Source organism: Mauremys reevesii, linkage group 9, assembly GCF_016161935.1.
Source record: "Mauremys reevesii isolate NIE-2019 linkage group 9, ASM1616193v1, whole genome shotgun sequence".
Taxonomy (NCBI): Eukaryota; Metazoa; Chordata; order Testudines; family Geoemydidae; genus Mauremys; species Mauremys reevesii.
In genome coordinates this window covers 29,927,085-29,953,470 of record NC_052631.1, presented here as the reverse complement: position 1 = coordinate 29,953,470, position 26,386 = coordinate 29,927,085, and the positions used below count along the sequence as shown (strand labels likewise).

The following is a 26,386-nucleotide window of genomic DNA, read 5'->3' as shown; positions in this document are numbered from 1 at the left end:
CCTTTAATTTCCTGACAAGCTTCTACTTTATCATCTTCAGTTTTAAGTCCTAATTCAAAAACTTCATTAGGAGATATCCTCAGTCATTCATGCATATGCATACTTAGGTAGTACTTAGAAAAGTATATGGCATCATGATGTAATTCCCTTTGCATTTCATTTTTAGTTTTGTGTAGTATTGTAGGTAGCTCTGTAGAGCTGGGTAAAAAACAGCTTTCCGGTCCCATGACAGGAAATAATAGCCTTCAGGCAACAGCTATGAATTGTAGCTTAACGGACTGATCACAAGGCTGGAAGTTAAGACCTGGGTTCTATTCTCAACTTTGATGCTGACTGTGTAACCTTGTGTTAGCTATTCAGCCTCTATCTTACTATCCCCATCTGTAAAAATGGCAAACAATGGTACTTAGCTTTTGTAAAGCACTTTGACAGCTATTAATAAAAAGTGCCATGTAAATGCAAAATATTATAGTAATTTATTGTATTCAAATTTAAAGTGCTTTTACGGGTAAACACCTCACTTCAAGTATTTATCGACATAGGGGTGGTTTAGTTTGTTCTAACTCAAGCTAGTGTGCATTGAAAGTGCCCACATGCAGATGAAGCAAACTCTTGAAGACCACTAAAACTCATTTGCTGTGAATTATTTAATCCATTTTCAAAGTGGAGTAAGTTCAATGTGAATTGAGTTAGTGTTGGCTATTGTTTGTGTGCACATAATACTTTTATGCATTGCTTTGTCAGTCCTCCAACTGCTATCCCACACTGCTTTGCGGATGTCTGTGACCAACTTGTCTCCATACCTTGAGTTTATCCATGCTGCTGTGGGGTTAAGTTGACCAGCTCTCCTCTCCCTCATTTAAAAACTGGCACAGGGCTATGATCAACCCATTTGCTCCTGGGTTTGAATATACTGGCATTACAGTGATACTGCTCCATTAGCCTTACAACTTCCTGGAATAGGTTACCACTGGAGGGTGTTAAGAACAGGTTGGACAAACAGTTGTCAGGGATGAGCTAGGTTTACTTGGTCCTGCCTCAGCACAGGGGGATGGCGTAGATGACGTTGCAAGGTCCCTTCCAGTCCTACATTTATATGATTCTATGCCTTGTGCAGCCATTCGGAGCTGTGGTGAGATCCCTGATCTCCTCACCATCTGGTGAAAAGCAACAATGCAGAAAGCCCTTGCAACCAACCTCCGCAATAAGAAACTTTTTGAGAACATCGCTAAGCAGATGATGACTGAAAAAGGTCACAGCCAGGATGCTGACCAGAAGGGATTCCAGAAACAAGTCTGGTGGTGCCCATGTGGCCTCCTTGAGGAGGATCTGGACAGGATTTTTTAGTGATACCCCACTACAGATGCCAGCTCTCTTGCCACTGAGGTTGACCATAGCTCTTCGGAGGAGGAGGAAGACAGTGGAGAGATCTCCCTGTACAGCCAGATCTCTTAAGAACTCGGGACCCTGAGGGTGGCCATGTAGGAAGCCAGCCTGATTCCCAGCTTTAAACTCAGTCCAGACAGGAAGAGGATCCTTTTGAGGGTACATTGGCACGTAAGTATGTTTCTATCTTTACAATTTATTAGGCTATACAGCTGTGCTAACTTCAGTTCTGGGTGCCCAATGACCATTAGTGTTTTGAGAGGATGTGAGCTAGCAGCCTCTTCAACCCTCCACCTCCCTCCCTCTCTCTCCCAATTGTGCTCCCCCAAGCACATTTTCAAAATGGTGTCTGGGCCAGGTAATTGGCCTTCTATCTTGTTCTGATGCCCTAACCATTGACTGTCTACAAACCCATGCCACAGAATGCACATACCCATGCTCCCCACCTCACTCCCTGGCAACCCCATTTGCCTACTCAAAATGTTGGCCTCATGGTGCAGCTACAGCCTCCACTTCTCCCTTCCCCTTGCACAGCAGATTAAAATAATGAAACTGTGCAGCTATGTAAAATTCAAAAGTTTATTGAAACAGTCATTACAGGGGGCAAAAGGAGAGTTGGTTATTTTTCACAGTTTATATGCATGGGCATTGCTTGCCTATACCGATGATAAGGCTAGTGGTCCCAGATGAAGTGTATGTATCCATAACAGCATTGCAAACAGGGATTCATACATGAAAAGACTAGGTTAGGAATAGTATAGCCATACAGCTATTAAGACAATTGGCTGATGTTCATCATTGTTGCAATCAAGCGAACAAAGGTGGAGTATGATTCACAGCCTTCCATATTTCACAGAACCAGACTGGGGCCCATTAAAGTTTCAGACAATCAGTGCAGAACCTGATCAGTTTTTCCCTACAATTTCTGCATGTCTGCAGGGGTGATGAAGTAGAAACTAAAAGTGAGAAATTGCTCAATTTTAGTATAGACATGCAGTACCATGGCAGCATAATCTTTGCCCAGGTATAGTTTGTGACTCCTTTCCACTCCTGCAGCACTTCTGGGGGTGGGGGAGAGGACCATCTTAATATTTAGTATCACAGCATATCTCATTGGTCTGCCCTTTTGGCTTTTTGAAAAAAGCCCCTTCTCTGCCTCCTAGTCACCTGCCTTGCTGTAATCATTGAGGGTCAGGACAGCCTAGAGGAGATTGCTCTTCAACCTTCCTCTCCCCCACCCCAAACTAGGAACATCCTTCACCCATATCATCCAAGGTATAGTATAAACTGCAACCCCCAAATTGGGAACATAAATCCCTGCATCCCAATATAGCCCCTATGCACCCGCCATTTACCATCTCTGAGGTCTCCCAATACCTGGGATGAATTTCAGTGAATAGTATTCAGAAATAGAGGTTAACAAAAATTGCTGCAATTTCTTCTGTGGAATCAGTACTAATTTGAGCAATAACTGCTTTGTTTTTTCTTTCTATTTTCCTAGCCATGATACCTGCAGTGATGAGACTCTGAAGGACAGGACCTTTATCAATGGCTGAGAAGCAGGCCAACCTGAGGTCCAAAGAAGAATCAGAGGTCCAAAGAAGAGATATTTGGAGCCATCCTTACAGAATCAAGCTAAAACTACTGAGAACTGGAGAGTATTTTGGATGTCTGAGGGAGAGAGGCTGCTATCTAGAGATAACACTGAGCTGGCCCAAGACAAGACAAGAGCTGCCATGACCAAAGGCATCTTAGAGAAAGACAGAAGCAGCCCCTGGAGGCAATGAATAGGCAGAACATTCTGCTGGAGTGCATACTGCTAATAGGCCAGCAGACAATGCAGTATGTTCAGCCAAGACCCAGCTGTGCTCTGCAGCTAGTGGAGTATACAGGATACTGGGAACACCAGCAGATGTTCCTGTTATAGCTCCACAGCCTTGCTCCTGAAGTCCATTTCCCTCACCAGTTCCAGCAAAGGGCAGCAGGAACACCACCACATGGGAGCCCACCATTTTTGAGCTATCCAGTTTACCTTGCAGTTCTGAGCCCTGACACTCAATCCCAGAAGGCAGAAGCAGCAATGGCAAAATGTAAGGCTGCTTATGAACATGAGTCTTCTCTCCTCTCCCTTAATTGTATGTATGCTGCCCTTTCCAATGCACTATATGTGAATGTCACACTTGTTCACTCTTTAGCAGTGTCTCATGCTGTTTACAATCTTTATTCACAATGATTAAATGTTTTTTCAAAGTTTTATTTTTGATAGTTATTTACTGGCATAATTTGTGCAATAAAAACCATGTAAGAAGTCAAAGCATCTACAATGAATGATACATGGAAACCCACCAATATTCAATTTAGCAGTGTTGAAAGTTTTTTTTAGAAAAGCATACACACAGCATAAAATAAAGAGTAACATAACATGCCAGTTCTAGTGCTCATAAAATCAACTCCAGTGCTCAAAATCCTACCTCAGTCCCCACTCTGGGATGACAGCTGCACATTTTCAGGTTCCAGCCTCCAAGAACAAAAGGCGACCCTTACAATATTGCCCTTGTGGTTTATACTTTTGTAGTTGATCCATTGCTGGCTGCTTATACCACTGGGCAAGTCTCTGCACCTCAGCCTCCCACCCATCGTTAAGGCTTTCTTCCTTACTTTTACAAATATTGTGCAAAATACAACATCAGCAGACCATGAGTGCTGCACACTTAGTGCAAACCAAGCCTCCACCATGTGTACACAGTGATTCAAACTGAAACAGGGCACAGCTGTTCCATGTGCCCATTACTACTGAAGTTTAGTACCATACACCAACTAATGCATGTCAACCTAGTGTGCAGTAAACCCTCCCTCCGGAGAGTCCCTAATACCATGTTGAGTACATTGTATTACACTTTCATAGACCTAGCCACTCACCGTAAAACCTCTACTGGAGTCTACTGTTTCCTGAAATCACTTTTGACATTGTAACTCCTAGTTTAATTTTTCAGATATGAACCTCCAAACCAGGCCCTATAGAAGCTAGTTGTCACATCCAGTTGTCTCCATTAAACAGCAAGAGTATTCATGGCACAAAACTTTAGGTTGAACAGGAACATTCCTAGTAACTAACTTCTCTGCTTTGTTCCTATTTGCATATTTCAACCCTTTAATTTCTCCACAGGGCAGCTGCCTCCCTAGGTAAAGCAGTGGAGGTCAAGTCTTGTATTACGACTGTCCCTGACCAAGTACTGGGAGATGGCTCAAGGAGCTCCATCACTTTGGCCTCTGCACCCACCCCTAAGGCAGACAAATGAATAACTAGTGTTGCCAACAGAGCTGTACAATGCAAAGTAGCTCTATCTGCACAGATGGGGGCATGTCCAGACCCTGCTTACCCCATATGCTCTATGGCACCAAAAAGTCAGCACACAAGGAGTGAGGGGAGGGGAACATCTAATTTCTGATCATGTCCTCCCTCTTTTGCTCTGCCCACTGCTTTTCAGGTACTACCTGCTTCCTAGCGCATTACTGGCTCTGAGAGGTGCATAGGAGCCTTTTATTAGGAATCATTTTGAGTCTTTTTCCAGTATTGTTTTGTGTTGTGTTCTGTATGGGGAGGATTGTTGTGAAGGAAGAGACAGTGTGTGGGGATGGGGAAAAATTTAGACTTCAGTGGGATTACTCACAGGCTTGAAGTTAGGCACATGCTGAAGTACCTCACTGGTTTGAGGCCTGAGTTGCAAACCAGGCTATATCTTCTGTGCCAAATGGCCATTCCCTTTCCCAAGCAAAGTGCAACAGGGCAAATGCTTGGCAATATAGATGAATTTCATTTTAATAGCCTGTTATCTATTTCTAGAGATACCGCTCACTCAGTCTTTCCTTTTGCTATTGTTGTCTGTCACTACAGTGATGATCATTGTGGTCTTCTGCAAGGTTTTTACATTGTTATATTTGGATTAGAATGTGTAACCTTCAGTACAAAAACACAGTGAAAAGCACCATTTTTATATGCTGACTCTACATTATTTTATGCAGCCACATATTTTCCTCTGATGGCAGCTTTAAATGGGCTTTTACTTGAATTCAACCTCTGTGACCACTTATAATACTAGTGAAAACCTTGCTACTAATACAGCTGCTTTGGAATGGAAATATTTCCAAATCAGGTTCAGCTAAATACAAATATCACCCACTTTGCATGGAAGAATTCACTTTTATAATTTACCCATCTGTAAAAAAAAATCTCCATGGCCACAGATTGCTCTCTACTGCTCTGTCAAGCCATGAAGCTTGCCTCCAACTTCCTAGCTAAACCAGTATTCCTTCATCATTGTTTCAGAATCAGTGAACCGTAGGCTTTTCTGATATTTCTGGGGTATTATGTCGCAATCATCAAGTGGGCCAAGGAAATCAGTAGACATGAGTAGGTTGCAGTCTTTTTCAATGCAAAGCAGAAAGATTTGATAGGTGAATATGAATTTGAGAATGAAGAGACTGTTACTTGACCGTGGATGTTCTGATGGTGATGTACTATGTTCCAGGTATGCCAGAGCCTCAATTAGCATAAATCAGCGTAGGTCCCACTGAAGTTAGTGAAGCTATGTTGATTTATACCAGCTGAAGAATTGGCTCACAGGTTTTATCTAACTTCTTACTAGTTACAGTAAAACCTGCCAAGAGAAACCACTTAATAAAAATGGTCTCTTGTAAGAGGCGATCTCTCTTCAAAGGTGGGGTCTGTGGCCTCTGCAAATAGTTGCTCATGATAGGTGGTCTCCTTTCAGAGGTGATCTCTAAGCAGGCTTTACTGTACTATAGTAACCATTATTTTCTTCTCTCCCACTCCTAAATTACTGCAACAGGGATATTGCCTGATATGTTCCTCAAAGTTGGACTGAGTATAAAAAAGACAAGCAGGAACTTGTTTCAAATTTGCAATGATCATGAAGTACTTGAAAATTAGACTTCAAGATAAAGTTTGTTTTGAATCAGACTTCGTCACTTACATTACAAAACTCTGTATATTGTGTAAATTAAAAGCTTTTGCTGCCTAGAATTGGGACCAAGCCTTAATGTTCTGATTGGATTCTGGATCCATATTTTCCCAAATTTTGATAATGATCAGATCAGGAGGTTTAGTTCAGAAAAAATATATATTAATCATGTAACACATAGGGAAGTGAAGGGGCAGGGGGTAGAGATTTAATTTGCAGAAGTTCAGTGTCTACAAAGCCTGACAGTACCTTCATTATGTGGACAAACTTGATCAGATGGTTTAACAAGCAAGTTTTGGTAAAAGTGTTGGATTGTTTGAACCCTCAAATTCAGTGCAAGACTTGGAAAAACTGCAAATTTGTTCAGATTTGTTACAGTAATGTTTTAGCTTTTCTATTTTCTTGTGTGGTATTTTTGGGGATGTCTATTCCACTGATATTGTATGAAGTTACGTTTTTGACCAATATATAAAAAGTTGCATTATAATCATAACATTCTAATCAGGTAAAAACCACTGTAATTTGCAAGAGGATCAATACAAGCTCTTAATGATAATCTGCAACCATGTGTTTAACAGTAAAACTGTCACTTTTTTAAAAATTCATTCAGTAGGTATTGGTGGTTCATGCACCTGTCAACCCTGTCAACTAGCCTTAATAACTTAGTCACACTCAAAAAAAAAAAAAAAAAAAAGGGGAAATGGAAAAAATGACTCCAGATTAGCAGAGCAGCAGTAGCAGTCAGTCTCTTCCTTGGCAAAAACAAAAACTGAAGAGTAAAGTCTGTTCTGTTTCAAAGAGAAGAGAATACACAACACAAAAAAAAAATTATTTATTATCAAAAAAAAAAACAAAACAACCCAACATTTAAACTGTCCTGACATTTTGGTAACTGAACCTGTGGCCATTACTGAGTGCAAAGACCTTTAACAAATAGTATAGTCCTTAAAGATAAGTTCATTGATGTAAATACTTTTGTGGGATACAACCTGAGTCATATACCTGCTACAACTATTAAGCGGTATCCTGAAAATCTCAAGTACTTCACATGTTTTACGCCCCCACCTTTTTTCTCCCTATCATAACTTTCAGATATTATGTTTTATATAGTCTCTTCTCTCTAGTACTTTGGTATCATTTTCTTTAACCATAAGGACTTTTCATTGATTGCTGTGATTTTATGGAAAATAAACAGCACCTGACTTATCTATCTGCACCACGTTAATTGTATGTTTTTTTGTATTCCATCAGTGCTAGCAACCATTATCTGATTTCCTAATACTTTTGCTGGTACTTACCAAACAATCATGTACCATTCTTAAGTAGCCCCAGAGTTAAGGTTGATTTCAGATTTGCACATAAAGTAGGATTCAGTAGGATTTCACGCTTAATTTTTTTGAAGTTAGTCTTCAAAAATATCAGTCTTGCTCTTCAAAAGAGTATTGAATAAGCCATTTAATAAAAATCAAGCATTCATTCTGTTTAGCAGAGAAAGCATTTAAAGGTGAAACTGTTGTGAGATTTCCCTTGTGAATAAAATGGGGACAACCCCTCTCCCCCCAATGCCCTGGCTCCAATAAGATACTGGAGTAGCATGTATGGGCTTCACAGAAGATGCAAGGGGCTGAGGGAGAATTCCCCTCACACAGGAGCAGTATACAGTTAATGCAAGTAGAGAAGCAGACATGTACAAGGGAGAGCAGCATGCCATGTAGAGCTGTGTTTATGGTGGGGGGGAGGGGCAGGGAATGGTGCTCTGAGTAGAGGTCAGAGAGAAGCAGGACTGTATAATGATGTATCTAAACTGAACAAGAGCTGAGACTTTATGCACTAAGAGAGCGGAGGGCAGGGGTACTGTGGCTATAAGATATAGGGGTTTGATTTGGGGGAAAAGTGGAGTTATTTGGGAGCCTGGGTTGTAGCTAGAGTCCCCTCTGTATGTATGTGCTGAAATGTCAGCACATGCAGAGCTGGATCTCCGCTGGGGAACACAAAGACACCAAGGCAGCAGCCCTTTGGGTGTCCTGGTGCTCTGACTGCTCCAATGCCTCTGTGGATATCAAATTGGCTCCTGAACATGCTGCTGAATTCACCAGTGGAATGATCAGACGGAAGCTCCACAAATGCAAATTCAGTTTTCTGACCCTGTGGTTTTATCATGCATAGACAGGGATATGGTCCATAGACTTGCCGTACTCTGAGACTGTCCGCCTGTCTAGCCAGGCGTCCCATCGGTGCCTTCGCCAATATCTGATGTTTTGGAAAAACATGTAAGCTATGCCTGCTTGTTGTGGCACTCTGTCCCCCTAGTGCTGGCTAGGCCCACTGGAGATTGATGAGCCTGCTACAGTCTTGGCTAAAAGAGATGGGTGTCTGAACCTAGGGAATAGAGGCTCATACGTTACATTCCCAACATCTCAGCATCAGTCCCTGCTCCAGATGGCCCACCTGGAGTATCAGCTTTACAATGGGAAAAATCTCTTCTTAACCTTGTGTGGAATTTGGAATGTGATCACCCTTATCATTATCCCAACTGGCATAGCTACTTGCTACTCATGATCATAACATTATCCAGTGCTTTTTGAAAATACAGCTTCAGTATTTGTCTGAGTGACCTCCAGTGTCAAGTTCCTCTAGCCAACAAACAGGCTTGATGGTAAGCAGGGCATAAAGATGCAGTCTTTGGGTTACTGGGTCTATTTTATCTACTGGACGAACTTCCTCAAAGATTCCTACCTGGTTACAGAGGCATTATTGTTTCTTATAGAAGCTGTTCTAATTTGAGCCAATTAGGATATAATCGCACTATTTTATGCTTAATTGGACTCTTAAGTAGCTTCCCCAGGCTAAAGTTAGTCTTATGCCTCTCTAATTCCTAGGATTTTTCTTGGCACCTTTGGAGAACATAGGTAAAAGAGGAGACTCTCTACATTTGGGAAGAATTGCTTTTTAAGGTTACATTGCATAGCCTCTCAGAAACTCTGCTCTTGCATAGTTCATTTCTTTCAGAACATCTGAATGAAAACCATATGGTGGCGATTTACTGCACTTATATTTCTCAAGTTGCTCCATTATTTCCTTCATAGAGCGTTCAATCTCTGTTAAAGCCACACTGTGAATTCCCATGAAAAGTGCCCTTGGAATAGAAATTTGCTCATTATTTTCTATGGTAAAGACTGATATATGTGATTCAGAGAACACGCCACACTAGACTATAAACATTTCAGAATGGGTCACATTTGGAGGTTATAAGCATGGTGTTCCACATATAGTAGTTCAAAGCTAAGTGAATGCACATTTTTTATCAGAGCTTGACACTACAGATTATCTTGCTTGAGGGGAGCTGTATCTTGCAGAGGGAACACATGGAAGTTTTATCTAATCAATACGAGCTACATTATTTCCTAGTTTCTCAGATTGCATTTTTGACCATACTGACCTACTTTCATTGGAAGAAATATTCACAGAACAAATCCCCCGGGACACCAGCAGCATTGAACATGCTCTGTGCCCATGTGAGTACCTGCCTGCTGGCCTGTAGGCTGAGCTCAGCCTTGGCTGATCTCCAGTTGTTTGCAATTATTCATTGTTTCCATTATCCAATAGCCTCTGACCTCCAAAATTCAAGTTTGGGGCTCTTGTGATTACACTAAACCCTGAGACTGGGACAAAGTGTAGCCTCAGAGAGGCATAATTCTTTCCCGCTCCCCGCTTGCCCCATAGGACTAGTAAAATTGGCTCATGCCGGTAACAGATCACTATTTTCCCTCATTGGCAGCAATGCCAGTGCTCTTCCCATTTTCCACACCTCCATGCCACCATCTATCAACCTGCTCAGGTGTAGAGAAAGTAATGGATGCACCACTGCTTCTCTCTGAACCTGCAATGCAGACGCAGGGTGGTGTGCAGGGGCATGGTGGGGAATGAGTCCATTTTATGGCTCTGCACAGCCCTGGCCGTGATCTGGCCCTCAGTGTTTGGAAGAGGGAAGGGATCTTCCACTTCATAATGACAAATGTGCAAGTCAGGTATTGCTATTGCCATACAGTATTTGTGCATCCAAAAATTTCACATCATCTGAGAGGCTCAGGCATGCCCTTTCTTACTGAGAACTTTGTACTGGAAGGGAAATGCACCACAGTTTTAACCGTCCTGCATGATTAATTGAATTTCACATTTAGGGGTACGGAGATGTATTTAAAGGTGGGTCACATGTATTTGAAGGACTGATGCATAAGCTGCCTAGAATTTGCAAGACCTCTGGACTGCAAGTGCTCTTGTTACATTTGTCACCCTAACCACAGTACAGCAAGTCTCAGATACCTGTCAGCATACCATTCTCTGACACGCCTCTTCCCTGCCAAAGAATGCAATGTGTGATTTCACCTGTTATGAATCCATTGTTTGTGAGCTTATATCCCCTGCAGGTGGTACAAGGAAGCTGTACCACTGCACACTTTCAGAAATCCACACGGGGCTCTGTAAGCTTATTGTCTAGCAGCTGTTGTTAGAGGCTAATGGCACCCAGCTATTCAGATACCATCCTTTCACATTTTCTAATTCAGTGATGTTAGCTGCAGAGAAAACTGATCTATCTGCCTGATGCTTTGAAACCTTGAAACTTACTCATCATAGTTGCAATCTTTGACCTAATCAGCAGCACTAGAAATTCATATGAAGCCTTTCAATAAAAAGGATTTAACCTGCTGTACTTGTTCCCTTATCTTGGAAGCTAGCATGCTGGAATCAGAGGAAAAGTTTTGGTAACAAATGGTAGAAGGAAGACTATATGAACCCATTTGTGTAAAGTGTGAATATTATTAGGGACAGATTCTGCCTCCATTACTCACATACCTTACTCAATGAACAATCTCCAAATTGAAATTTACACTCCTACCCCGATATAACACTGTCCTCAGGAATCAAAAAATCTTACCGCGTTCTAGGTGAAACTGCGTTATATCAAACTTGCTTTGATCTGCCGGAGTGCACAGCCCCACCTCACCCCAGAGTACTGCTTTACAGCGTTATATCCGAATTCGTGTTATATCGGGTCACATTATATTGGGTAGAGGTGTATTTACACAGCACCCCAAAGTAGTTCTTATGCTTAGTCTGGGCAATGGGGATGAATTTTCTTAACTTCTATTTGAGAAGCTTGTATCTTGCATAATCAGAACAAATAGCTTCACCCTCTACATCTACTTTGTCTCTTTTCTTTGATAGTTCATATCAGAGATTCAGTTCGCCAAAATACTCAGGTGTATCTAATGTTCTTTCGTCACAATTATCTGACATGTCAAAGATCTCTGTGTAATTTCATCAATAAATCCATAATTTTGCTTTTGACAAAAGCAGCTGTTTTTACCTGCAGCCTCTGAACTTCCGTTAAAGTATTACGTTGCTTTTATCCCGTTTTAGTTGTCCCAAAGCACGAAGATATAAGGGATTTCAGAGGAATTCTTAACAAGTGAATGAGCCAATTAGTCTACAGTGTTTGAATTAGGAAACAGCAGTTATAGAGGAGCAAAAGCAAATATGTCAGGGTATTGTTTTATTGAGTGCAGAGCAGTTAAACAAAATGTTTATAAAAATTATTAAAAACTTATAAATAGATGCTAATATCAGAGGCTAGAAATGAGGAAAGCACTTTGTTTTTCATATTATACAAGGGAGCTGAATGTGGAAATAAAAACACAGCAGAGGGGAGAAATTTGTCAGCATGTTGCAAATTATTTTACAACAGCCAAGTGCCTCATTTGCCATGAGTTTTAAGGAATAAGTAGTCTCTGTTTTATTTGCTGATCCTTTTTTACTACAATACAATAAAAGCACAGAAACTTCAAAGAATACAATCAATAGTTCTGTATAAATCAGAACCTAATCAAACATAGATGTCTTTGGACTATGTGCTTTGTTTTATTTTGTTTTTATATGTACTCCAGGTGGTCTTGATAAATGTGAGAGAACAAAAGAGAGCTTTCTTTGGCTTTACTGTGCCTCATCTGGTCTCTTAATTTCAGCCACACACCATGTGTAGATTTTGTGCCAGTTAACAATTCCATTTGTGTTCATTTCAGAAGAGAACAAAGTGTATGTAATATTTGATTTTAGTCCTCTCTTTCTTGTTGAAAGATTCTCCATTTGTTGTTTATTAGCAATGTATTCATCTGAGATATTTCAGAAGGATCATGCATTTTAATTGTGGTGCTTACATAAGTATTTTTTAGTGTTAGATATATTTATATGTACTAATTAGTGATAGATTTGTGTTCAAAACTGAAAGTAGAGGTTTATTGTAGTAACTATAGTATGTTTTTTTTTAATGATTTGATTAATGTTCTTTAGTGAAACAGACAGGTAAATGGGTAGTATATAAGGAGAAGCAGCTATGGGAATTCAGGGAGAGTGGTTCAGAGGAATAAAGAATCAAAGGGATTTTTTTTTGACAAAATGGCTGATTGCTGTCCATAGATGTGTCTTTCTGATTTTCTTTCTTTTGAATACTTCTATTTAAGGAAGTCTGTTGTTGAGGAATATAATTCTTATTGGGTTTGTTTTTCCAAATAAAAAAAACATTTTGTGTCATATGGCTGCTTCAGTTTTCCTTCTTAAAAAAAGTAAAATGTTTCCAGAATGGAAGGTGGGGATCTGAGTACTAAGCATGGATTATAAAAATGTAAGTGCTACATGAGCTCTTGAGAGTTTTATATTAGGAACTCAAACAGTGATTTGGAAATGAACAGGGTTGACCCTTTAATAAAGGGTGCCAGCCAGCCAGCCAGCTCTGGATTGTGGGACAGAGACAAGCAGGTGAACCTGCTCTTGGAGTGGAACTTTAGCACCCAGTGGCCAGTGACATCCCTTTGCATCCCTGAGGGGTTTGCATTGCTCCATCCCAGGGCCTTTTAAAAGGAGCTGGAATTGGCCTGTGAGTGACAGAGTGTAGCTAGGTTTCAGAGTAGCAGCCATGTTAGTCTGTATCCGCAAAAAGAACAGGAGTACTTGTGGCACCTTAGAGACTAACAAATTTATTTGAGCATAAGCTTTCGTGGGCTACAGCCCACTTCATCAGATTCATGCAGTGGAAAATACAGTAGGAAGATATATTTACACAGATAACATGAAACAATGGGTGTTACCATACACACTATAAGGAGAGTGATCTGTTAAGGTGGGAGCTATTACCAGCAGGAGGGAAAAAAACTTTTTGTAGTGGTAATCAAAATGGTCCATTTGCAGGACTTGACAAAAAGTTGTGAGGAACAGTGTGTGTGTGTGTGTGGGGGGGGAATAAACATGGGGAAATAGTTTTACTTTGTGTAATGACCCATCCACTCCCAGTCTTTATTCAAGCCTAATTTAATGGTGTCCGTTTTGCAAATTAATTCCAATTCAGCAGTCTCTCATTGGAGTCTGTTTCTGAAATTTTTTTGTTGTAATATTGTGACTTTTAGGTCTGTAATCGAGTGACCAGGGAGACTGAAGTGTTCTCTGGCTGGTTTTTGAATTTATAATTCTTGATGTCTGATTTGTGTCCATTTATTCTTTTACGCAGAGACTGTCTGGTTTGGCCAATGTACATGGCAGAGGGGCATTGCTGGCACATGATGGCATATATCACATTGGTAGATGTGCAGGTGAACGAGCCTCTGTAGCTAGTACTGTCTAAAAGTGGAGTTTCTTCCTGCTCTGCTCACTGCCATAATTATCTCACTCTCAGTTCCATATAAGCAAATTATTATCTAGGTAGTGTGAGGGGGTGGTATGGCACTGCATGTCAGGGAACCATGGAATTTTGTGATTCATTGAGTTGACTGGATGCTTTTTGGACTTTGAAGCAACTATGCAGGTCTTATTGCAGGGGCACAAGCTAACTGATGCAGTTGAACTAAATATGGCTGTTTCACTCTCACTGTGAAGAAAGTAAATGGTTTGTCCTGTAGAAGGAGTAAGATTCCAATTGGTGGACTTAGAATTATTGATGGGTGACAACTGAGTCTCTCATCCACACACACAGACTGGGGAAGAAGTAACACCCTGTCCTGTGCATTAAATTCCATTCCCTATTATTTTTGCTAGTGTATTTGTTGTTCATAAGTATTTTCCAACAATATCTAAATTGACAAAGTCAAAATTGGTCACAAAATGTTCACTTTGTCCATTTGTCATTTGTTATGTTTTCAGAGACCAAGTCACAGGATGATGTTACATCTGCTCCCTGATTGGATGACGGAAAGTTTTTAAGCAGACTGAGAAATAATAAACAATGGACTTCTGTCATGCAATTTTGGACAAATAATCAGCATGATAAATTAAATGAATAGTCAGTGATCCTCACAAATAAATACTTTCAAATAAAAAAAATACTTTCACCCCGTGAATTGTAACAAATCAAATGCAATGCTTTTATTTGCAAAAATATTTGAGCACCATTTTTGTTTCTATCTAGATCCAATTTAAACCATCGCATGCCATCAGTACTCCTTGAATCAATGTAGGCCGGCTATACCTTAATTAAATGCAGCTAGGCCTCCATCCTTTGAAATGAAGAGAGTGCATGTTCCCAGAACACTTTTCCATGTTATGCTGTTCTCATCATATCAAATTCAGAATCTGAAGTCAGGCTCTGTCACTTTTCAGTGGATGAACATAACAAAGGATAGTGTGGGTTATAATAAGAAAGGATAATCAGCTGCACAAGTACTGAACTCTGTGATATGTGCTTCTGGCCTGGCACCCAATGTGCTAATTAGTTAATAAATTCAGGTGGAGGGTTCAGTATGCAAAGCAAGCACCTAACTGAAAGTACACTGGGGTGCTGGCAAAGGGGGATATATGGAATGTTGATGAAACCAAACGATCAATTCTGACTAATGTTACTGCTGATCTACACTGGTGTAACTGAGATCAGAATTGGGCCCACACTTCTGATTAGTGATATTAGTGTCTGGTTTGATTTTCATAATCTTCTTGGCATGCTTAAAATTATTGTTCACTGATCAGCAAGGAGGTTATACAATTTCCATTCCCACCCTCCTGAGCACAGTGTGCTGCCAGCAGACAATTATTTACAAACTGTTCAGTACATCTTGGCCCGAAAGGTATTGGATATTAAATGACATTAAGTTGAAATAGGATGCAAATTAGTTTTTCTCCTCTCTAGTGATTTTACAAGGCTTTCATTATGTGTGACTTATGAAAATTAAGCTTCATTTGAGGTTGGGGAAACTACATGTTAATCTATTAACAGCAAGAAGAGTTTTCAAGGTCAACATGTGTCTGGAATTACCTTTTTTAGATAGTGCTGTGATTGTGAATTTGCCCTTATTTCTAAGGGACTAGCAGCTTTGAACATTAGCTCCTTATCCCTGCCTTGCTGGGGGTGAGTTTATGTTGCTCTTAAATTTGTTTCTTTTTGTGTTAGTTCACCTAGAATATAGAAATGGGCTTCAATGTAAATACTTAACCTACAAGTCTGCCAGCAGCTGTATAGTAATCTCAATAGATTATTCTAATCTGTGGGTGCACTAAATACTAGTGGGATGCCATAGTTCACTGCTAGGACAGGAGGCACTCAGAGTACTAAGCCTGAACAGTGCTTAGTGTTTTCAGTGAGATGAGATGGCACTCAAGATCTGGCAGGAAGCTCTCAGGAAAACTGAGAATGTAATAAGGGAAATACAGGTTATTTCTACTTCACCTACTTACATTATTTCTGTTGGAGTTGTGATGGGGTGTTTACCCCCCGCCCCATCCCTGAAAGGGTTAGTGTGGGCTAATTAACCAGCCTGGGTGCACCTGGCAGGTTGGCTAGGCCTAAGCAGAACACCCAGCTAGGGGCTTCCCCCTCCCCAAAGAGCTCGGGGAACCCAGATGGAGAGGGGATGAAGAGGAGGTGCAGTGTTCCTGCTGTCTGGGAAGCAGCCTGAGAAACAGAGCAGGCAAGGTTCTCTGGGGTGAGCTGGAAGCTGGACTGGAGTCAGGGGCCATGACAAGCAGCCTAACACTGAGTGAGGAGAGGAATGTGCCAGCCCTGGATTGTGGGGTTAATCAAGGCGCAGAAGCCTGTGGGTAGGCAGGACAGTCTAAAGCAGTACAGGCACACCTGGGACAAGGTGGCTGCCATATGAGGCTACCTGGGCTGAAGGCTTAGTTTTTGTTTTCATTTCTGTTGGACTTTTCTAAAGGACCCTGTGGCCCCAGAAGGGGCAGGACTCTGCAAAGTGGTCTAGCTAGAAGGCCAGGATTCTCTTATAGCTGGAGTTGGCCAACACACAGTGGGGGAAACTGAGGCAAGGGTGGTGCAATGTGTTGGGATTCCCTCCAAGACCTTTTCCACTTTCTGGGAGAACTCTTCATTCTAGGATCCAAAACTCAGGTCAACTCTAGATTTCATCACTCAGGTTCCTTTATTTGGCACACAGCAAAGCTATGCTGATCAGACTAGCATACAGGATGAGTATAAGCTGTACCATGGGTCCAAAGTTACACTGAAAAACTCTTCCTTTATATACATCTACACATTACGTTCTTAACTATACTTTGCATCAGATGCTTCATGACTTTTCAGGAACCAGTCTCTGTACAGCATGCTCCGTCCATGTGCTGTTCATGTAGAATCTGATCTTTACATTGCACATTTTTCTTGTCCATTGTCCCTTACATGAGGGTGTTCCTGCTTATCTTAGATAGCACAGACATCCTGACTCCTGTGTACTGCTCATTCAACCCCTGTTTGCAACTTGAGCTTCCATTCACCTTTCCAGTCACGGCCATTAGGAAATGAGGCAAGTTACTTATGTGAAGTCAGGTCTACACAATGGCAGATCCAGCTAGGAGGGGTGTGTTGGGGTGGCAACTTTGCCACAGGCGGCTTTTCCTCTAGTTGATATGTCAATATAATTCATTGATATTATTGAAAGGGAGATCCCTAGGTTAGGTTGAATTGGTTTTGTGAGTTGTTACTACCTTGCCACAGTAATTGGATCAATATCAGACTTCCAGATTCTGGTGCCTGGAATACAAAGCCATTTAAAAGAATTGTGTGGCACAGTGAAAATACACGCTGTAGTTTATCGTGTAAACAGCTCTTGTTTGTGACACTGGTTTCAGTGCGTGTTTCTCATAATTAACTCTGTTTAAGTAGAGCAGATTAATTAAGCTAATGCACTTCTGCTGACTATTCAGAAGCAAATCAGGTCACTCGGATTAAAAATAGTGTACTTAGTAACTCAAACTATACTGGCCCAGCCCTGAACATTTCCCCCCAGGTCTCTACATGGAGGGCCCCTCCATGCCATGATATTCCATTCTGCACACTGAACAGTGGCACTGTGTGCCTCTGTGGTACCATTTCCCATCCCCAGACCTGATGGAGCCCTCCACATGTGGTCCAGGGTCTGCAAAGAGTCTGGAGTCAGGATGGGCCAGGGCATTAAAGGGGGTAGTTTGGTGGCAGAGCCAGGTATGGGGAATGCACACTGTCCCTCTTCTAACCTCATGGAACTCACATGGAAAAGTTACTCCAGTCTGAGATTGGAAGCACTTGTGTGTATGCAGGGGAAGCCATGGCCAGAGATGCTGACTCCAGGGTACAGTCATTGGAAGTACATTGCGGGAGCTTTGGAGGAAGCTTCTGGACTGCACAACAGCTACAAGGTCTCCACACAGATGGCCTTGGCTTCCTATGGATCATGGCAGGGAGGCTGATTTTCTGTAGGTGTGTAAATCACACTCTCCTAATGGAATGAGGGAATTTCCATGAGGAAAACTGAATGATTATTTCCAGAGATTTGCTTGTAAAATGTCCCGTCACAACTTTCCATGTGGGAGGAGGCTGTTTGATCCCCTGAACTTAGTAATTATGTCATAGCCGAGATTTATAGGGTAAAATCCAGGCCCCATTGAAGTCCATGGGAGTTTTGCCATTGACTTCAGTGAGCCAGGATTTCACCCGTAATGATTTATTTTAACATTTTGACAACTGAGCAGAAAAAAAAATATTTCAATCATAAATGATCAATTGATGTTGTTCTGTGTGAACTTTTTTTGCTCTGCCCACTGCAAGATTCCCACTCCTCCTTCTGAAGCATCTGATGTTGGCCAGTGTTAGACAGGATATTGGACTAATGTAACGCAGACAGAAGAGAAAGCACAAGAGTGACTAACCTTCCAATTAAACAGAACAAATTACCAACAACACATGATGGATTCTCCATCACTTGAATCTCTATATCCAGCCTAGATGTCTTTTTAAAAGATATGCTCTCACTCAACCGCAAGTTGTTAGGTTTGATGCAGGAATCAGTGGGGAAATTCTATGGCCTGTGGTATACAACAAATCAGACTAGATCATAATGGTCCCCTCCTGCCTTTGAAATCTATACCTTTGACTCTATCAGTGCAGTTTTTACATATCAACATGTGCAACCGCTTGCAGAATATGTATTTTAATTTTTTTCTTACCAGTTGAATCCTTATTACTTACTTTTCAGGAAGATCCTGGCCCTGAGGACCATAGTAATTGTATAGCATATACACTATGGTTGGGATTATGATATTCATACTCACATTGAATAGGACCTTGCACCATGAGTAGTCCAAGTAAATCAATGGGAATACTTCTGTAGTAAGGTAGTCCTCATTACTAGCAAGAATATCATAATTTCGCCCTATGTAAATACACACATATGTCATGCATGTGACAAAAATGTGTGTCTATACACAGCTTTAGGTTTGCAATAAATTGGTAGCAATGAACAGGTCCTTGTAAATCTCTGTATACTATTTATGTTTTTAAATAACAGTAACTAGTGATATTTTAAGAAGAGCTGCTAATTTATGCTAGCTAACAGGTGCTAAAACAAAACCTGCTTTATTTTTCTCCTTTCTCTCACTTTTATATGGAAAGGAGTCAGAAGACCATTAGATATAGGAACGGTCAGGCTGATCGCTCCAGGAAAAAAAGAGAAAATTTAAATTCTAATATAAGCCAGTGGAAATGGCTGTAAAAGAATGGCTCACTCAATTATTTTGATTATATATCTCCTAGGAGTAGGAATTATTATCATACTAAAGACTTCAAATCTTCTTATATAAAATATCCAGCTGGTAAAAATCACTGTTGCAGGTGCTGTATGAAATATTTTATCTTTTTTATCAATATCAAGAAGGAGCAACCATTTGAGAACTTCTCTCCCATCTTATGAACTTGGCCTGTGCTTGGATTGACAAAGAAAACTAAACATTTTTCCAAATTTGGAAAATATTGTAACTGACATTCGTAGACTGGGGTAGTCTCTGATTCCTGAACAGTTGTTTTTTTCCAATATTATGTTATGAATAGAAGAAATAAAGCAAATATCTGGGAATTTGAAACATACTTTTGGCTAGAAAAGAATTCAAAGCAAATAAGTCTGCTGGGCTGGCCTTAGGGAAAATGGTACCTGGGCAAACTTGTATTTGGCACCATGGCCCCTGCTTCCTTCCTGGGCTCCAAACCCCCTCATTGCCTCCGGGCCCCACTGCCGCCTCTCCCTCCATTGCCCTGAGCTCTCTTCCATGGCCTTGTATCTCCCACTTGCCCCACTCTTTGCCTCTTGACTACAGTGACCCCCCCCCCCCCCACCACGGCAAACCTGGCCATCCCCCGCATCGCCCACCCACAAGGCCAGCCCTGTAGGTCTGTATATTACTACTAATAATACATTTTAATTCTATTAAGGTCTGTTTGAAGGACGGCTGATACCTCCTATAAGAGGAGGAACATTAGTAAAGTAAGGAATTGATACAACAGCGTGGCAATTCGTTGGGAAAGTACTAACGAAGGAATGTGAACACCATATTAAACACCAAGCATGTTTTTAGTCTCCAGAGAAAGATGCTAAGGAAGCTGTTTATTCTGTGGTCTGCCAGGCCCCACACTCTTAGCAGACAAGTCTAAAGGGATAGAGGAGGCTGCTCAGTCATAAGGAGTGGAATCCATGACTCTACTCGACCAGCTCCTAAGTAGAGAGACATCAGCTTGACATCTCAGCACAGAGATGGTGGGCCAGTTCCACATGGGGGAAGGAGCAAGTAAGTTCCCGCTGTTTGTTTTCTGGGGATATACTCAGTGAGGATATTTGACCTCATAGACAGAGTTCCTGAAAAATACCACAGCTCTGGAATGAAACTGTTAGCCTCAGAAGGGTCCAGGATCCTTTGGTCTGAAAATACCCACTCCCAGCAATTATGAGGTAAATGAGGAAGTCCCTGATCTTGGTCTCATCTCTACCCTTTGCAATAGCTACACAGAGGTTACTGTTGCGACCCCTAGTTAGAGGCAAGTGAGGAGGATCTGCATAGAACTTCTACATAAGTGGGGCAGCCATATGCCTGTTTTTCTCCCACATCAGCCCTCACAGCAGTTGCCCAAGGAATTGGTCTGAGTACCCTCCTACCCTTCTAAACTAGGATTGACCTGCACAGAATTTTTGACTATATGTGACCATCTGCGGTTGCTATGGCCTGTAATACTATGTAAAATAAGCCCAGCATCCAGCTCTGTGAAAGCAGAGCTTGAGTGGTTTGTATGTATTGGCTGCACCCTAAGTTAAGAATTCAGCCATATAATATGTTCTTTATGGATGTATTCATAGTTTAATAAAGTAACAGTTCCCTCCACGCATATCTAATTTCAAATATAAAGGTGGGATTTTAGAAGTATCCTGTGCTACCTTAGCTCTGTTCCCATTGACTTTAATAGGGGCATAGGGGCAGAGGAGCAGAGTTGGACCAATAAGAAACTCTTTTGAAAATAGTACCCTAAATGATTTAGGTCAACAATCCTTTTCTGTTTTTCCCAAGGCGCTGTTAAAAATAAAGTTAGCCATTAAGAGTTTATCATCGTAATCGTAGTTGTTTGTTTAGCACCATTGACACAGCCAAGGCTTAGATTTAACACATTACTACCAAATGTCTTAATAGGCAGTAGAGTAATTTAAGAAATAAGAAAGAAATTGCTGCTTCCAGCACAATTTTATTTTATGTTGAAACTAAACCAGGAATGGAAGTGTAGTGTCATATTGAGGATGATAGAGCCATTCTTGGGACAACAGTTCTAGTATCAGAATTTGATTTCAAGAATACTGAGGGTAGTAGTCAAGTCTTCAAAAGAAAAAATCAAGTTATATCACACCAAGTGTCACAAAAGGTTTAACAAATGTTTCCATCAGGGTTGTTCATTATTGCCATTTTCTGTTTTCATGAATTTTAATGTTTATGAATGTAAACGATGGAAAGCAAAATTCAACTATGTTACACTAATACATCCCTACTGATGCGCTGGTATAAATGAGGCTAAAATTTGGCTTTGTTAATACTTTCTAGAGACGTTCATGGTGCAAGATAAATTATATATGCTTTCAAACAATGCTGCCAGTGCTCTCCTTTATCTTACAAAACCTCTGCAGTTGTGACATGAAACAGAGCCTATTCGCTAATGATTTAATGCTGACAAACATTCACTAGAAATATTGGTTGGTAGCACCAGATTCATTTGTTTTTAAAGCCAGGTTTGATGCTAAATGTCTAGTGGCTAAAGGATAACAGCTTCTGACAGAGCAAAACATCTGACATCTGGTACATTGTTAAAACTCTAGGAAACTTTCTATGGATCCAGCTTGGTAATGAATATAGTTTAATGAGCCATAACATACAACATTTTATGTTATTAAAATTAATCTGTTTACCTTTTATTTTATTATATTGCATCTGTTTCAACCTATCCTGCTGAAGCATAAAACTGTTTGTAAAACTGTTTTCAGAGAAGCAAACAAGTGGTCAAAGAGAGAGTATGGTGAGGTTATTTTCTATAGTTCCTCAATGCAATAAATCCCTTATGCAATTTATGAGCCTCCAAACATTAACATCTACTACATCATCCAGGATACTGATTAGATTTATAATGATCCCTGTACCACTAGAACTTACAGTGCTCAGTGGTCATATGTAGAGTGCTATGGAGTTAAAGAGATTTAGAATAAGAATGTATTAAATGCTGTAATAGTTGTTTGTTAAAGTTAGGGTGACCAGATGTCCCGATTTTATAGGGACAGTCCCGATTTTGGGGGCTTTTTCTTATATAGGCACCTATTACCCCCACCTCCTGTCCTGATTTTTCACACTTGCTGTCTGGTCATCCTAGTTAAAGTTTATTTTAAAAAAAAAACTTGCTTTAGACTCATAAAACTTTCATTAAAGTAACAATAGTGTGAATGGGAACCTACGAAAGCAAGGAAATGTATCAGATGTCCCACCAATTCCTTATCAACTTAATCACCATGAAACACATAATGAGAGCTGACTATTTAAATGTCAACACATTTGGCCTATATATTGGATGACATAGTAAATATCTTTCTTTGGCCTACATTTTCTTGTATTTGTCAGTATAAGTCACAATCTTGATAATGTTTTAATTTGAGTTGGTTGAATAGTCAGAAAAAATCCTAAAATATTAATACATATATACATTATATACTGTATAATGTATTTGACTAATATTGTTTCACCATCTATATATCTGGCAAATGGTTGGGGAAAAATGCACAAATAATTGACAGGAACAGTCAAACTTCATGAATATTATTCAATAACATCTAATTTTAATGTTTATTTTATATATGAGTTTATTTTAAGTTTGTATTAGGGGATCACATGCCTTAGAATAAATAATGCAGGTGATTTTTGCTCTAACATTGTACCTCAATTATTTCAAGCTGATCTAATCACAAATGTAAGTAAACATACTTTTATCAGCAGATTATTAATTTAGCTTTTCAACATGGTTAAAATATAAGGATTTTTAGAAAGAGATTCTCTACCTTCTTGTTGTCCTTTATTTCTTCTATATGCTGGCCCAGTATCTTCAAATCCAAACCCCAGTGAACCTAACGATGTTACTTTTCAGTTTGGCTGTACTTCCAATTTGGAATCATAAAGCAAGTTTTGTGATTCTGCATTTACATTCTCATCTAAACCATTTTGGCTCTCTACAGCCTCAGTATTAAATTGCATTGTGATCTGATCTGTTTACGCCACAGGTCCAGATGCTGTGGAATTCTGATGCATCTGGGATTCCCCACTGAGGTCTTATTCCTATCTACTCCCCACTAAAGCATCTGGAAGATTAAGCAGTAAGTAAATGCATCCAATCCCCTCATTTTGTGAAACAAAGAATGGAATCATGTTGTTCCATCTCATTTTTTTCCCAAGGGATACGTGATATAGCTATTTATTTATTTATTTATTTGTATTAAATTGCTAAATACTGCTCTATACCATAAAATCAGGGTATCACCTACAACCAGGCTCCACAGTGGCCCAACTGTTTGGAATTGGTCAGATCTGGGGAAAAAGCAGGGAGGTGGCCTTGCTCAGCTGCTCCAGGACAGGGTGTATCTATGTATCCCGGGGGAAATCATTGTGGAACTATGTGACAAACTGCAGTTGTTATGCAACTCTGCTGGTGAATCCATCTCTGCTGGGTTTAAGCAGATTTCAAACACTGAACAGGTTTAATTTTGGGGGGTGGGTTGTTTTTGGTTTTTTTAACAACTTATAGAAATAGTTTCCCCTCTCTCCTGCCCCTTGTCCCTGGTATGGGACACGTTACACTGGTCTGAGCTGCAAGATAGACAATGAAGAATGGTACAGGAGTTAGGGCACTAGTGTAGGACTTGGAAGACCTGGGTTTGCTTTCCTTCTCCAGCACAAACTTTTTGTGTGACCTTGATCTAGTCACATAGTCTTTCTATGCCTCAACTTCCCATCTGGAAAAATAATGAAACTTCCCTGAGTCATGGGATTGTTATGAGGATAAACACATTAAAAATTGTGAAGAGCTTTGGATCTACTGATGAAAAATGCTATGTGAGAGGTAGATGGCATCGTTATTCAGTCACAGGTGATAACACCATCAAAGGGAATGTCTGCACTACAGACTCCTTACAGCAGCATGTAGTGTATGTATGCTGCATGCCCCCCTTGTATGGATATAAATAGCAGTTAGATGGTGAGGCACAGCTTGGGTGAACAGAGTAAAGACATGCCTGAAATATGGAGATATGCCTATCTCATAGAGCTGGAAGGGACCCTGAAAGGTCATTGAGTCCAGCCCCCTGCCTTCAGTAGCAGGACAAAGTGCTGATTTTGCCCCAGATCCCTAGGTAGCCCTCTCAAGGATTGAACTCATGACCCTGGGTTTAGCAGGCTGAGGCTCAAACCACAGAGCTGTCCCTCCCCCCACCCTGTAGCATACATGGCTCTCTACACACCCAAGACAATACAACTATTTTCTTCAGTGTAGTGTCCCACTGCCTCCCCCGTGCCTGAGCCTTTCAGTGTTGCGTGTAGCTACATACCACAGTGTGGACGCATACCCTGTACATTGCTGCCAGTATATAGTTATGCCTTAACAGTGAACTTGGCCTTCAAGAGGGGTTCATACCCCAAGTCCCATCTGTGGCTAATTTCCTTCCAGATCAGGGGATTGTAGGCCTGAGACGAAGGGTTATAAATGCAACCTATTCTTTCCTTAACAGGGAAGAAGCCAGATCTGTGTCAGGGTGGCGGCAATAAGGAGGTATTTTAATGTTAGCTCCAGCAGCAACAGCTTGCCAGTGGGATCCTCCAGGGAGAAGCTGAAGTCTATCGAAAGTCTGGATAAAGGCCTAAAAGAGAGGCAGGCCAAGAAGTATGACCAGTTTCTGTAATAAAGTAACTCAGCACATGTGGAAGGTCGGAGCTTATGGCTGATTCATAACTAATAAAATTCAAAAATCTGTATGAAAGAGATTTCTGATATAGTTTTTCTATAAAATATGTAGCATATATAAAATTCATGATGGAGTATTGACCCTTGTGAATAATGCTGCCATTCCAAACCCAGGCTAATAAAATGTTTATACCACACCATCATGTATTTCAAGTGTGCTACACACACACACACACACCCATACATATATTGGTTAATAGTCCTGAACTGTTATAATTGATAACCTCCCAAGTACTTTTTTTTTTTTATGTTTGCTTTGTGGCACATGATTTTCTGGAGTGATTCCAGGTCACATGGTAAAACCACTATTTCTCTTGCTAGGCATTTTGCTTTTTCTTCCTTGCTGACTTCTAATCTTTGCCTGCTTCACCTGTGGTCAGATTAGATGCAAGAGACTGAGACTAAGATTTTAATTTACAGTAACAGCATGACTGGCAGATGGGTCTGGTGGAGGGCTAACAGGTGTGTGGATGCCTCTTGTTTTTGAAAACTAACCATTACATTTTGTCAGTGGAACACTGTCACATCCCAGGGATGTTATTTGGAGGAGTGGATTTTTCATAAAACCAGAACCGTATGCTTACGGATAAGGAAGAAAAGCTGTGCTGATCAACAGTTTGATCAAGTAAACTAAAATGCAGTAATATGTAATAAGGAAACAAAGCACATGATACTGTATAGAAAAGACTATTCAACTGATCCTTCCACCTCATGTATATATCTAGTATGTGTAGCCAGGGCCATATATTCTCCTGCTAGGGTTGCCAGGTGTCTGGTTTTCGACTGGAATGCCCAGTTGAAAAGGGACCCTGGTGGCTCCAGTCAGCACTGGTGGCTCCGGGACATTAAAAGTCTAGTCAGCGGCGCAGCAGGGCTAAGGCAGGGTTCCTGCCTGCTGTGGCCCTGCACGGTTAACAGACTGATATGTACTGAACTTCAAAGCTCATGTGCTTGTATAAATATTGTAAGTGGTAGGAATATAGAACTTAAAGGGAGAGATGAAATGAAACGCTAAACTTTATTATACTGTTCCACCACTTGAAGGCACTGTGTGTAAAATACCCTATTTAAGCTCACCTTGGCCATACCTGGCAGAACATTAAAAGAACTTATGATGAACACATCTGGTGTGTATTATAAACTCTATAGGCAGTCCATGACTTGTATAGAAGGGATGACACATGCTCCTTCTTAAGCC

At 40.7% G+C, this 26,386-nt stretch overlaps 1 long non-coding RNA gene across 1 annotated transcript in view; it reads left to right on the top strand.

Moving 5' to 3' along the window:
* LOC120372377 overlaps positions 1–25,730 on the top strand; it is a 100,901-nt gene extending 75,171 nt beyond the window's left edge. Inside the window, exons 2-3 of the long non-coding RNA XR_005584928.1 lie at positions 23,456–23,548; positions 24,956–25,730. This is a non-coding gene — a long non-coding RNA (uncharacterized LOC120372377). The remainder of the gene's footprint in view (positions 1–23,455; positions 23,549–24,955) is intronic.
* The last annotated feature ends 656 nt before the right edge of the window (positions 25,731–26,386 follow it).